Genomic DNA, 12,246 nt, shown 5'->3' with positions numbered 1-12,246 from the left:
TTTTCCCGCATATGAAGATGTTTCTCTTACTATTTTTAGTAGTTTTAATTACATATCAATTAGAATTTTTAACTCTTAGTCATCTTGGTTTCTAGTGAAAACTAAGCAATGGTGAGCAGTCTGTCATATCAACATTTTTTTAAATTGCAAATTTATGGATGCATTTTAAAATTTTCAGAAGCATATGTCTTTTTAATTTATTTTAATGTAACATTAGCATATCTAAATATTTTTAGTTTCTCTGCAATAAGAAGCCAAAAGTAGATATACCTATATTTAGTAATTAGTATTCTAGTATTTTGTCTAATTTGGAAATGATTTAGATATCTAATGAGTTTAATTCAACTCATTATTTAACTTAATGAAACTTTTAAATTTTTAAGTTACCAAAAATATTTGGGAAAACTATTGTTGGGGAGGAAGAAATTTTATTTTCCCTTTAAGGTCCTGGACTAAGAATCTAAGAGACAGATTTATGGGAGAATGTCAGATTTTGTTTCCTACCTGCAGAGACTCTGCATAGCCATGAAATGTCAAGATCAAGCAATATGAGGCTAATAGGACAATCTGAGCTAAAGGGAAGAGTAGAGTCTGGGGATACAAAGGGGGAGGAAGACCATTAGAAGGAAGGTGAAGGGAGGTGTTTGGAAACAAAGGTTGCCCTGCTATACAGGTTAGTTTCTTAGATAAAGAGGTCTCTCTGTTAGTCGGTCCTTCTCTGGTACAGGCAGGCTGTGAATGCGGATGGGGGTGGATAAAGGGCTCTTCCTGAACCTGCTGGGTTTTGACTGCTTTTAACTCAAAATAATCTTTATGCCAAAGTGGCCCATCTTGGGGTGGTTTGCCTTTGGCCCCTACACATTTGGAAAATTTATCTAAACTTTTTATTTAACCTACTTGTTTATATTTTTAAATGTCTTATTTATTTATTTATTTGAGAGAGAGAGAGAGAGAGAGCACACAAGTTGGGGAGAAGGGGCAGAGGGAGAGGGAGAGAGTACTTGGGCAGACTCCACACTGAGTTCAAAGCCTGAAGGGAAGCTCGATCTCATGACCCCTGAGATCACAACTTGAGCTGAAACCAAGTTGGCCACTTAACCATAGCCTACTTATTTGGTTTATTTTTTTTTTCCAAAGATTTTATTTATTATTTGACAGACGGAGATCACAGAGAAGCAGGCAGAGAGAGAGGAGGAAGCAGGCTCCCTGCTGAGCAGAGAGCCCGATGCGGGGCTCGATCCCAGAACCCTGGGATCGTGACCTGAGCTGAAGGCAGAGGCTTTCACCCACTGAGCCACCCAGGTGCCCCAACCTACTTGTTTTTAATAATTAAGTTTAGATTTCTTACAAAAACTTTATTAAGCATTAGACAAAGTCAGTCTAAGCTATTATTTTTTGTGGATAAATCTTGTAAGATAACATAAACTTATTTGACTAGTGAATGCAGGTAGAATAAAAATTTTGTATTTCATGTCAGTAGCTCCAAAGACATATTTAGTTTTGTAGGGGCCAAAGGAAGGCAGCCCCAAGACGGACCACGTTGACATTGAAATTAATCTGAATTAAAAGCAGTCAAAACCCACAGTTCAGGAGAAGTTCCTTATCTCCCCTTGGCTTAAGAGAGTTATTAACAAAGATCTCTCTTTACCTAAGAAATTTATCTGCTTATAGGGCACCTGTGTTTTCCAAATACCTCCTTTAGTGATCTTTCTCTCCTTGGTATCCTTAGATCACTACCCCTCTCTTTAGCTCATATAAATCTTGTTAACTGACTATTTTTGGAATTTTTATGTCTGTATGGATTTCTTATACAAACACTATTAAATTTTATTTTCCCCTGTTAATCTGCCTCATGTTAGTTTGATTCTAAGTCCAGCTAGAAGAATCTTGAAAGGAGGATGAAATTCTTCCTCCCCAACATTTGATTAAACCATCAATCACAAACTAGCTTTTATATATAATATTTTCCCATAGCATATGAACTTGAAAAGCATTTGGGTTAGTTTTTATTGCTTTGAGTTTTAGAATGAGCAATCTTTATAAGCACTTGCCTTCAAATCAACTAAATAGACTTCTTTCACAAATTATTGTTAGCAAAATCCATCATGAGGTAGAAACACATTTACAACACATAGACACACATAAACAGATAGATGCCAACTTTAAAGCTTCTATTAATTTATTTATTAAAAAATTTTATTTTTTAAGTAATCTCTACGTGCAATGTAAGGCTTGAATTTACAACCCTGAGATCAAGAACTGTATGCTCTACTCACTGAGCCAGCCAGGTGCCCCAATACCTTCAGTTTTGAAATTAATGCCTTGAAATAGGTACAGAATTTACTAGTCTCAGAAGTTGAATCTGAGTTTGTTTTTCTAGTAGATGGAATAAATTAAGGTTATTGATCTAGGTGGCTAATGCTCTTTCTAGAAGGACTTTTGTTCTCTTAAGGATAGAAGTTTTACGATACTTACATGCTCTTTGAGATAAATACGGGAGATTTTGGAATTAGTAAAGAGGATTGGTCTCTGAATTATTTTTGGAACTATACCTCTGGTCCTATAAAGACCAGATTTATAAAACAGGGCTGTTTTTAGTTTCTCAAATAATTGGGCTGTTGCCTAAAACATCTTAAATGACTCATACATCCATCTTCCTATGAGAAAGTCTTTTTTTCTGGGTACATTTAACTTAGGGGAGAAGGCCTAAAAACTTTTTTTTATCAGGCTCTGAATATCAGCTTTTAATTTGGCCATATTTTTGATTACAGATTTTGAAAATCTTTTTAAAATATCTTGTTAGGTTTTAGCTGGGACAAACAGTAAAGATTTCTGGCAGTATATAACAACCTCATGGGCCTGAGAAGCATCCTCAAAGAGGGTGTAAAAGATTCTATTTTTATAAGATCTAGAGCCACTCCCAAAGAGAGCCAAAGAAAGAACCAAGGCAGGCGGAAAGCCAAGCCATGTTCTCAGAATGTGAAACAAGATGAGCAGGAAGGAAACAGCTATTCCCAGGAGAAAAGGATCAATAACCAGTGGTTTGGGATTTGGAAAGGAAGGAACACCGTGAATTTTTATTTCCCTTTCTCAGCTGGGCTCAGGCAGTAATCTGTTTTTAAAACGACTGTTGAGGACTCTCCCTGGGTTTAAGAAATTAACTATGGCCCTAGGTTAGCCTTTGACCAGGGGATGAAAGACCCCTGAGGACAACCACTGTAACCTCAGGGGGTTTTAGTTTCAAAGGTAACCATCTCTTCCACGTGGAAAGGCCATTCAGACAGAAAGTCCACTGAGTACTCAGGTGAGAAGGACCGAGAGGAGCAGCACAGTTACAGCCTTTCGTCCCAGGTACCGCGTATGTTTTTAATTCTTTCATTAGCCTTTTGTTACGAATCTTTCAAGGAAACTATTGTGGAATCTTGAAGTCTTTTGGAAGCTTCTGCATACCAATTAAAATGGGCTTCCCATTCTGTTTACTTAATTTAAAAGCCTTTATTCTTTTTTTTTTTTTTCTAAGATTGATTTATTTGGGGCGGAACAAGAGTGTGAGTGTGCATGCATGACTAGGGAACGAGAGAAAGAGAGACTCTCAGACTCCCCACCGAGCACGGAGCCCAATGCAGGCCTCCATTCAGAGCCCTGAGATCAGGACTGGAGCTGAAATCAAGAATTGGACTCTTAACCGACGGAGCCACCCGGGTGCCCCCACTCTTTTTAAGAGTCTTTTAAGTGCCCTTCTTAAATGAACAATCTCGTCTAATTAGAACAGTCCCTATAATGGCGAACCTAATTTACCAGGTTTTTAAAATAATTTCTTTTATATTCCTAGATACATTTAACTTCTGGGGCTAAAGTGCTTAGACATAGAACAAACAGGCATTCTGGAGAGCGGTGTGCTGACTTTAGAACTTAAAGATCCCATGAGCTAAAGCTTTGGGTTTCTTGGAACTGAAGTAATTAATAACCTAAAAGGAGTGTGCGGTTTACAGTGTGCCTTGTGGCAAGGACGTTTTCTTGAGCTTGGCAGGTGACCCAGGGTCGATCTCCCTTGTTGCATGACCAATTTATCCTGTCACGGGAGTCCTCCTGAGGTGGCAGGCGCTATTAACAGCCTTGAAATGCTCCATTCGTGCCCACTGATATTGTGCCTTTTGGCCTCTGAGATCCCACCAGCCATGGCCACTTACTTATACCGGACAAGACAAGTAGACACATGCCTTAATGGATCAGCCGTACGGCATCCTGATCCTGTGCCCACCACCACCAAGTGCCCTGAAATCTGGCTGAGGTCCTGCCCCCCGCCCCAGAGAGCTGTGACCTGAGAGGCTAGGGGCATGGCTCCAGGCTGACCAGTCTACCCTCTCAGTTAGGCTCCAGGCAAATATGCCATCTCAATGGACTCAACTGTCCCCCAGCACAAGTTTACCCACTCTGTTAAAAGAAAGACAATTAGATCAGGAGCTCAGTTGTCTCAAAAGACAAATCAGACTGAGAGGAGCTGAAGCGTAGACCTTGAAACTATGAGAAAGACAGTGGACTCAGAAAATCTGCAGGTATCATGCATGTGTTTATCGCTGTCCCCAAATGCTGCTGGAAGTTTGCTTCCAGTACCCTCACTGTCATCAGTTCTGCTAAATAACAGAACTCAAACAAGTACATTTGACAATCTAATTGGCTTTATTAAGTGACTCATGAACCGGGCAGTACCCCATCTAGCAAGTAGAGAGGCACCCCAAGGAGTTGTACACAATGGAGGTTCTTATAGATGGTGGGGGGGGTGGCAGCAAGAAAGTTATTAGTACAAGAAAAGGATTGTTCCAGAGGAGGCTGTTTGCTGGGGGAAAAGCAAGGTGTCTTACCAGGCAGATGACCTCATCTTTCTTTGGGGGATGGAGAGGCCGCAGGTGACAGACTCATTGGCAGTGATGGAAAGAAACTTTTCCCAACTGACTGGTTCAGGTGAGAGTGCTGGTCTTGTAAAATGGTCCTGAAGTATTCCCTCTTCTTCAGTTTTCGGAAAGACTTTGAGAAGGGTTGGCATCCATACTTCATTAAATGTTTGGTAGACTTTACCAATAAAGGCGTTGGGTTCTGGACTTTTGTTAGGACCAGAGGTATAGTTCCAAAAATAATTCAAAGACCATTCCTCTTTTTTGTTTTTTTGATTACTGATTCAATGTCTTAACTAGCAATCGTGTCTTCAGATTTCCCATTTCTTCATGATTCAGGCCCTCTCACTTTTTAAAGATTTTATTTATTTATTTGTCAGAGAAATAGCGAGAACAAGCAGATGGAGTGACAGGCAGAGTGAGGGGCCCAGGGCAGCACTCAGTCAGGACCCTGGGATCATGACTTGAGCCAAAGGGAGATGTTTAACCTACTGAGCCACCTTGGTGTTCCCATGATTCAGTCTTGATAGACTGGATATTTATCCATTTCTTGTAGGTCATCCAATTTGTTGGCATATAATTGTTTTTTAGTAGTGTCTTATGATCCTCTGTATTTCTGTGGTATCTGTTGTAATGTCCCCTCTTTCATTTCTAATTTTATTTATTTGAGTCCTCTCTTTTTTTCTTGGTGTCTGGCTAAAGGTTTGTCAGTTTTGTTCATCTTTCAAAAAAATTTGGTTTATCTTTAATGTAGCTTTTGTAATTTATACTCTATTTCTTCATTCCTTAGTAACTCTATGCTACTATAAATAAAAACTGCCCTTGTCATTGATAAAGATATATTTCCTTCCTGGTGATAGGGTTTAGTTAATTAAGTGATTTAATGATTCAACACACTTGTGTTGATAGTCTACCATGTACCAGGCACTGAGGATATAGAAATGTACAAGGAAGATACGGTCTGTGTCCTTTTTGGCATTTACAGTACAACGGACAGCTTAAACCAATCTGTGGTCCTCTAAACTGAGCTTAACCTACTAGTCCTTCATGATGTGGTTCCAGACGTCTTTTTAGCCCCACTTCCCACCATCCCCCAACCTGCCCTTTCCTCTAGCCATATTTGCAGTTCTGAAGGCATACAGAGCTTCTGTACCTCTGACCTTTACGGGTATGAGGACCCCTCCTCAGAAAGCCTCCGCACTCTCCTTGACACCTCGCCTTCTCCCTATCATCCTTGGCCTTCAAGACTCAGTTTAAGCACGACTCTCGAAAAGTGTTTCCTGTCACCACCTCCCCCAGTCTGATTGCGTGCCCTTTTTTGGTACCGCGAGTATTCCTCCCTACCCAAATAGAGCTCTATCAGAACATGTGCCAAATAAACTTGCTGTAATTACTGGTTTACTTGAGTCTTTTCCCACATTCAACTCCTAGCCCCTGGAGACCAAGGTTGAGTCTCCTTCCATTCTATGTAACTTTGTATTCTTACCACCTGGCATCAGTCCAGCCATATATTCTGGAAGTATTTGTTGAATTATACATTGAGAGTCACTGTCTGTCCATCTGATATGGTAGAACCCCATCCATAGTCTCTATTGTCCTCACAATGCTGAATGAGCCTGAAATGAATTATCAGGAAAAAAATATCATTGCTTTCCATCTTGAGAACTATAGTAGTACATCAGGTTGAAACAGGAAAGAAAAACTTTACCCTCTGAAGAAAAGGTTTAAAGAGTGCTATTTGTTGGTTCTTAAGAATCATAGACAGGCTGTGCCTGGGGTCATTAGGAGGGGGCAGCTTGACCACAAAAGTTCTTTGGCAAAGAGGGTGATTTATACACAGTCATGATGATTTTGCAGATGGCAGCTGTGGTCTGCAATGAGGAACAATCTGTATCTCTTCGGTCATATAGTTCTACCTTATGCTCAGATAAGAATTGTTCTGAGTAGCCTCACCTACAAATGCCAAATGCCAGAAGGAAAGTTAGAATAATCCTTCCTTAGAGGATAATAAAGTTAAAGCTTAGTTTATTATGGTTTTATTGGAATCAGAGTTAAGAATGAACATGGAAACATACCTCTTCTGTGTCTTGTTCTTTCATTCCATTTCTACAGTATCCATCTCTCCTGATTCCATTTTTCCCCACCCAGCCAAGACAGGGGAGTGGACGCACTGGGGCCATAGTTGAAAGGCTGAAGCCCTTACCATGGAGAGAGTGGCTTCCACAGCAGGGAGCGTATGCTGTGTCCCTTAGGATCCCAAACAGAAACATCCCCCTCCTCTCCTAGTCACACCCCCTGATTTTGAGCAGTCGTTTTAAAAACCTCAACCTCCAAGACTAACATGCAACCTAGCCACCCAGAATGGGCTGCCTGGGGCCCGACAGGCTGGGCCTTAAGAACCAGGTGAGAAAGGCTTTTTCTTGGATCATAATTTGGGGTTGTTGGCCTGGGAAGATGGGGAGAGGCCTGGGAAAGAAGGTCAGTAGACACACACTGTAGTGTTGGAAAGTGCTTTGCTTTAACCTTTGAGGTGCAGTTTAGTTAAAGGACCAGATGCTTGAAGAGATAATAGTTTGCAAGACAAATACAATCCCTACTCTTGTACCAAGTCCCTTGCCCTTGTGGACAAGTAAATATAAGGGGGTGCACACGAGTCTTATGATAAGGGACTTATAAGATGCTAAAAAGACATCCTGGAGGAAAGGATAACATGTAGCCTGCTGACCAGAAGAAATAAATGAAACTGTAGTGCCCATGTGTATAGAAGGGGAGGTAGTGGTCTTGACCGTCCTGCTCCAGAGGGAAGATTGATGTCAAGGATCTGCCTTGGGCAATGGAGAGTCTATAGCCCAGGTGGCCCTGCCTTTTGTAACTTCTCCAAGTAATTAATATGGTGAGGGAGCAGAGAGAGGCAGTGGTGGTAGAATCAGTGAGGGCTGGCAGGGTCAGCGTGAGGAATGTCATGGTCACGGGTGTGTCCAAGTGTCTGTTGTTCTGGCTGGGACAGCCGTGATGGAGTTCCATCCATCAGGAAGTAAATGCCAGCTTGCCGTCCCACTGGTGAGGCAAGACCATTAGCGGCCACGCGAGGCTGCAGAAAGGATAAAAACAACATGGCACCCGGGGGCCAAGGAAGAGCAGCCTGAACAACATCTGGGGGTTTTGAAAGGATTTACCTGGTTTCCATGCACTCCTTTGGAAGGAGAGGAATGAGGGAGGATCTGTCGCCATCTTCTGAAGACTCTGTACTGGGCGGCGGATGTTTGTCACCGGAAAGGAATTTTCCTTATTGGGCCTCATCTGGACGGTGCGTGAACTTGTATTCTTTTCAGGATGTTCTTTTATCACCATACTCTGCGTGTCTAAGCCGATAAGACGATGGAATAAAATATCTAATTCAAATCATTCATGGAATGCATGACGCCCCAACAATATGGTGATGGAGCCAAGAAGAGTCAAATATATTCCTCCCTTTTGTACAGATGTTTTGAAAACATCTGTATTTGTGGTTGTTGGCATTTTACAAGGATGCTGTTGCCTAAGATTCCTGCTAGGACTGGAGCGCAGGCAAGATCCTGTGATTACAAGGTTCCTTGGCAACTAAATGCCTTAAACAGTGTTAGAAACAAGACTATAAAACAGAAGTCTGGACTGTGTCAGGAGGCATTTAACAAGACTTTGGTGTCTATGTGGTATTTTTATGATTTGCAAAGCATTAGGCAACATTAAGCCCAACATAGTTACTATAGTAATAACCAGTGCAAGTTTTGAGATCTACTAAACATTTTTTTAAAAAATAGATATGTTTAGGGGTGCCTGGGTGGCTCAGTCAGTTAAACATCTGCCTTTGGCTCAGGTCATGATCCCAGGGTCCTGGGATCGAGCCCCGCATCAGACTCTCTGATCAGCAGGGGAGTCTGTTTCTCCTCTCCCTCTGCCCCTGCTCATGTGCTCTCTAGTTCACTCTCTCTCTCAAGTAAATGAATAGAAAATATCTTTTAAAAAAGATGTTTAGGGGCGCCTGGGTGGCTCAGTGGGTTAAGCCGCTGCCTTCGGCTCAGGTCATGATCCCAGGGTCCTGGGATCGAGTCCCGCATCGGGCTCTCTGCTCAGCAGGGAGCCTGCTTCCTCCTCTCTCTCTCTCTGCCTGCCTCTATGCCTACTTGTGATCTCTGTCTGTCAAATAAATAAATAAAATCTTTAAAAAAAAAAGATGTTTAGGGGCGTCTGGGTGGCTCAGTGGGTGAAAGCCTCTGCCTTCAGCTCAGGTCATGATCTCAGGGTCCTGGGATCGAGCCCCGCATCGGGCTCTCTGCTCAGCGGGGAGCCTGCTTCCCCCTCTCTCTCTGCCTACTTGTGATCTCTCTCTGTCAAATAAATAAATAAAATCTAAAAAAAAAGATGTTTAAATATTTTGATAGGGCTGCCTCTAAATATATCAAAATAGAGAATATTCATTAGTTTGCTAAATACTCAGACTTCACAAGGTCCTTTTTAAAAGACTCTTCAGAAAAAGCATTTAGACATTTAAATAAAATGAGCAGCTGTCATTAGAGTGACTTCTTAAAACCAACCAGACACCTTAATTTTCCTTTGCACTAAAAACTATAGCCTCTCTTCTGGTACTATCAAGAATTATTGACATGAGGTTAAAAATTACTCTAGGATAGAGAGCACAACAATCTCTTTGACAGACTGAAGTATTAATATGTATCAAAGAAACAACCCTTCACTACCGACCAAATTCAAACCACTCTTGTCATCATAAAAGCAATAAATAATCAATCTTGGGTTGAAATGCGTGTTGTGCTCCCCCCACTTCCAACATTTACAGGGCCCAGTGCAGAATACAAGGAGATGGTCTCATGCCGTAGATCTAACGGTCATAAACCAACCTAATGACTTGCTCACCAAAATACGTTCTGTCCTTCTCTATTTACAAATATACTTTCATGATTGGACGGCAAGCTCACATTTAGAATTCTTGGACCACTTTGTGTTGTATGTCAGCAATTCCCCTCTCCCGGGACACCCTCTCTTCTTCTCACCACCGGCTTCATCCTATACTGTAGGGCCTTGGAGAACGTGGCCCATGTGGACACCCTAGCCTTGCACATACAAGCTCTCGCCACCTCTTACCATTGCCCCAACAGTTGTGCATGGCCACCTGCATGTCTAGGAGTGGGTTTCCCGCTTTTCTGTCCACCCTTAGACCAGACCTAGAGAAGAGACCAGTGCAGGTCCTGGAAGAGAGCTCAGGGTCATTGGGGAAGGGAATCCCAGGGTCTTGGGTACCTGGAGTCTGATCTAGAAAAGAGGTCATGGACACCTATTTGGCGTGTCCCTTTGGCCTTGAAGGGAGGGCATGGCCAGAGCAAAGCAAGAGTGAGCTCTCTAAGAGTGAGCTCTAGGACAAGAGCCTCTCTTTTCCTTTATCACAGGGTGGGTCCTGGGGAACTTTTCTGCGCGTGACTAAGGCTAAAACCACCCCACCCCTATTTAACAGTGTTATCCTCTCCCACAGTCCCTTCTCTACTTCCCTGGGATAATTTTTATAGGCTTCTGGACAAACACTAGGCTGTGCCATCATTCATGGGAAAATAGCCCAAGTAGTTTCCAGATATTACTGGAAGTTGGGGCCTTAGAGAGGATATCGAAAGCAGAGAACTGAAACTCTCCTCTAGCATTTGGATACTTCTTAACATGGCAAACTTTCTACAACAAGCAAAGGCATGGACTCCTGACGTCGGGCCTCCCTTCCCCGTGTCGCCTGCACGTCTTGGTCCTCTGCCACACGCCCTGTGTCACCTTCGCTTCTGTCCCACAGTTCTCTTGCTGGCCCTCAGTGTCCCCCCCCCCCCCCCCCCGTCTGCCATCAACAGTTTCTTGGAGGGTCAAGGCTTGACCTAGATCTCCTGAATCCCGGTAAGTGCCGCTTTGCCCGCAGAATGTTGATTCGCCCCCCTCTGCCTCCCTCCCTCCGAGTGACTCATGGTGGTGGGGGAAGTGGAGAGGGGAGGCCAGTCCCACCTGAAAACCTGTGCCTTGTGGCTCCTGGAGATTTGGTGGCTCTGTACTTCACATTTGATTTTACTACTTCAACCAATGTCATCAGAGAGATGAGAATAAAGCTACTTGTTGACATTTTCTCGTTTTGTCTTGGGAACTAGAAAATGAAAAGAAGAAATATACATATATATATATATATATTTTTTTTTTTTTTTGAGGGGGCATCTCCCTTCTGGTTGTATCTTGCTCCTTCGCTCATTTCCTGCTGGGCCAATTTCAGGTTCAACCTGTTTTTTAAGTTATGAATCCCATGAGTGACTTAAAACCAATTTTGGGAGAGGGAAAAAAAAGCTAAGCTGGCTGTCTATAAAGTAGAGAATATGTATTGTTGGTCGTGGAAATTCTGGCAAACACCCACTAAGGCCTTATTCATCTATTCATTCAGCAAAAATATGTGGAAGCAAAAATATGCTCGGTGGATGGTGTCAGATAATTAAGTACTCTTTTCTGAGAGATGCATTTTTTTTTAAGATCAGATCCTTATTTTTGTCATGGCAGCAACAAAACTTAGAAGTTGTAGTTATTATAAATTTTTAATAAAATTTCCTTTTTAAAAAAAAAAGGAAATTATGGAGTTCTGTTAACTCAGCTATACTATGATAATGATAATGAGTCGATGTGTTAAACATTAACTCTCTAAGTCACAGAGACCTCAAAGGTGGTACATAAAACTTTTCAGTCTCACTAATGAGAAAAAGGAGTCTCAGAGAGGGTGAGTGACTTACTCTGCCTGTGGTAGAGCCAGACCTTGAGTCTAGATCTTCAATCTTTCTTTTTTTAAAAGATTTATTTATTTATTTGAGAGAGAGAGAGTGCGCACCCACGAGCAGGAGGAGGAGCAGAGGGAGATGGAGAGAGAGAATCTCAAGCAGACTCTGTGCTGGGGTTAGAGCCTGATGCAGGGCTCAGTCTCACAACTCTGAGATTGTGACCTGAGCCGCAAGCAAGAGTTGGATGCCTAACCACTGAGCCACCCAGGAGCCCCTGGATCTTTCATCTTTCTGTGTGCAATGCCTTCTCCAGGAACAATCATGATAGTTATTATTTATTATGAGAACAAGGCACTACTGGTATTCCTACATCTTTGTAAAACAACCATTATTGTTTTTAGAGACAGAGAAAGCAAGGCTAAGAGAAAATGTCACTTAGCCAATGATTTCCTGACTACCTAGTGGCAGACCCAGGACTGGAAAAGCAACATCTATCCTCAAGGTCACAATCTTTCCACACGCCCACCATACTTGCCACCGCTTTTCTGTACCCCATATGCTGCTGGGAGCATTTT

At 42.2% G+C, this 12,246-nt stretch overlaps 1 long non-coding RNA gene across 1 annotated transcript in view; it reads left to right on the top strand.

The window, feature by feature from the left end:
* LOC116589214 overlaps nt 1-3,442 on the top strand; it is a 70,442-nt gene extending 67,000 nt beyond the window's left edge. Inside the window, exon 3 of the long non-coding RNA XR_004285243.1 lies at nt 3,247-3,442. This is a non-coding gene — a long non-coding RNA (uncharacterized LOC116589214). The remainder of the gene's footprint in view (nt 1-3,246) is intronic.
* The last annotated feature ends 8,804 nt before the right edge of the window (nt 3,443-12,246 follow it).

This window comes from Mustela erminea, chromosome 4, assembly GCF_009829155.1.
Source record: "Mustela erminea isolate mMusErm1 chromosome 4, mMusErm1.Pri, whole genome shotgun sequence".
NCBI lineage: Eukaryota > Metazoa > Chordata > Mammalia > Carnivora > Mustelidae > Mustela > Mustela erminea.
Note: the sequence above shows the minus strand (reverse complement) of the source record. Positions and strands in the feature narration are given on the sequence as shown.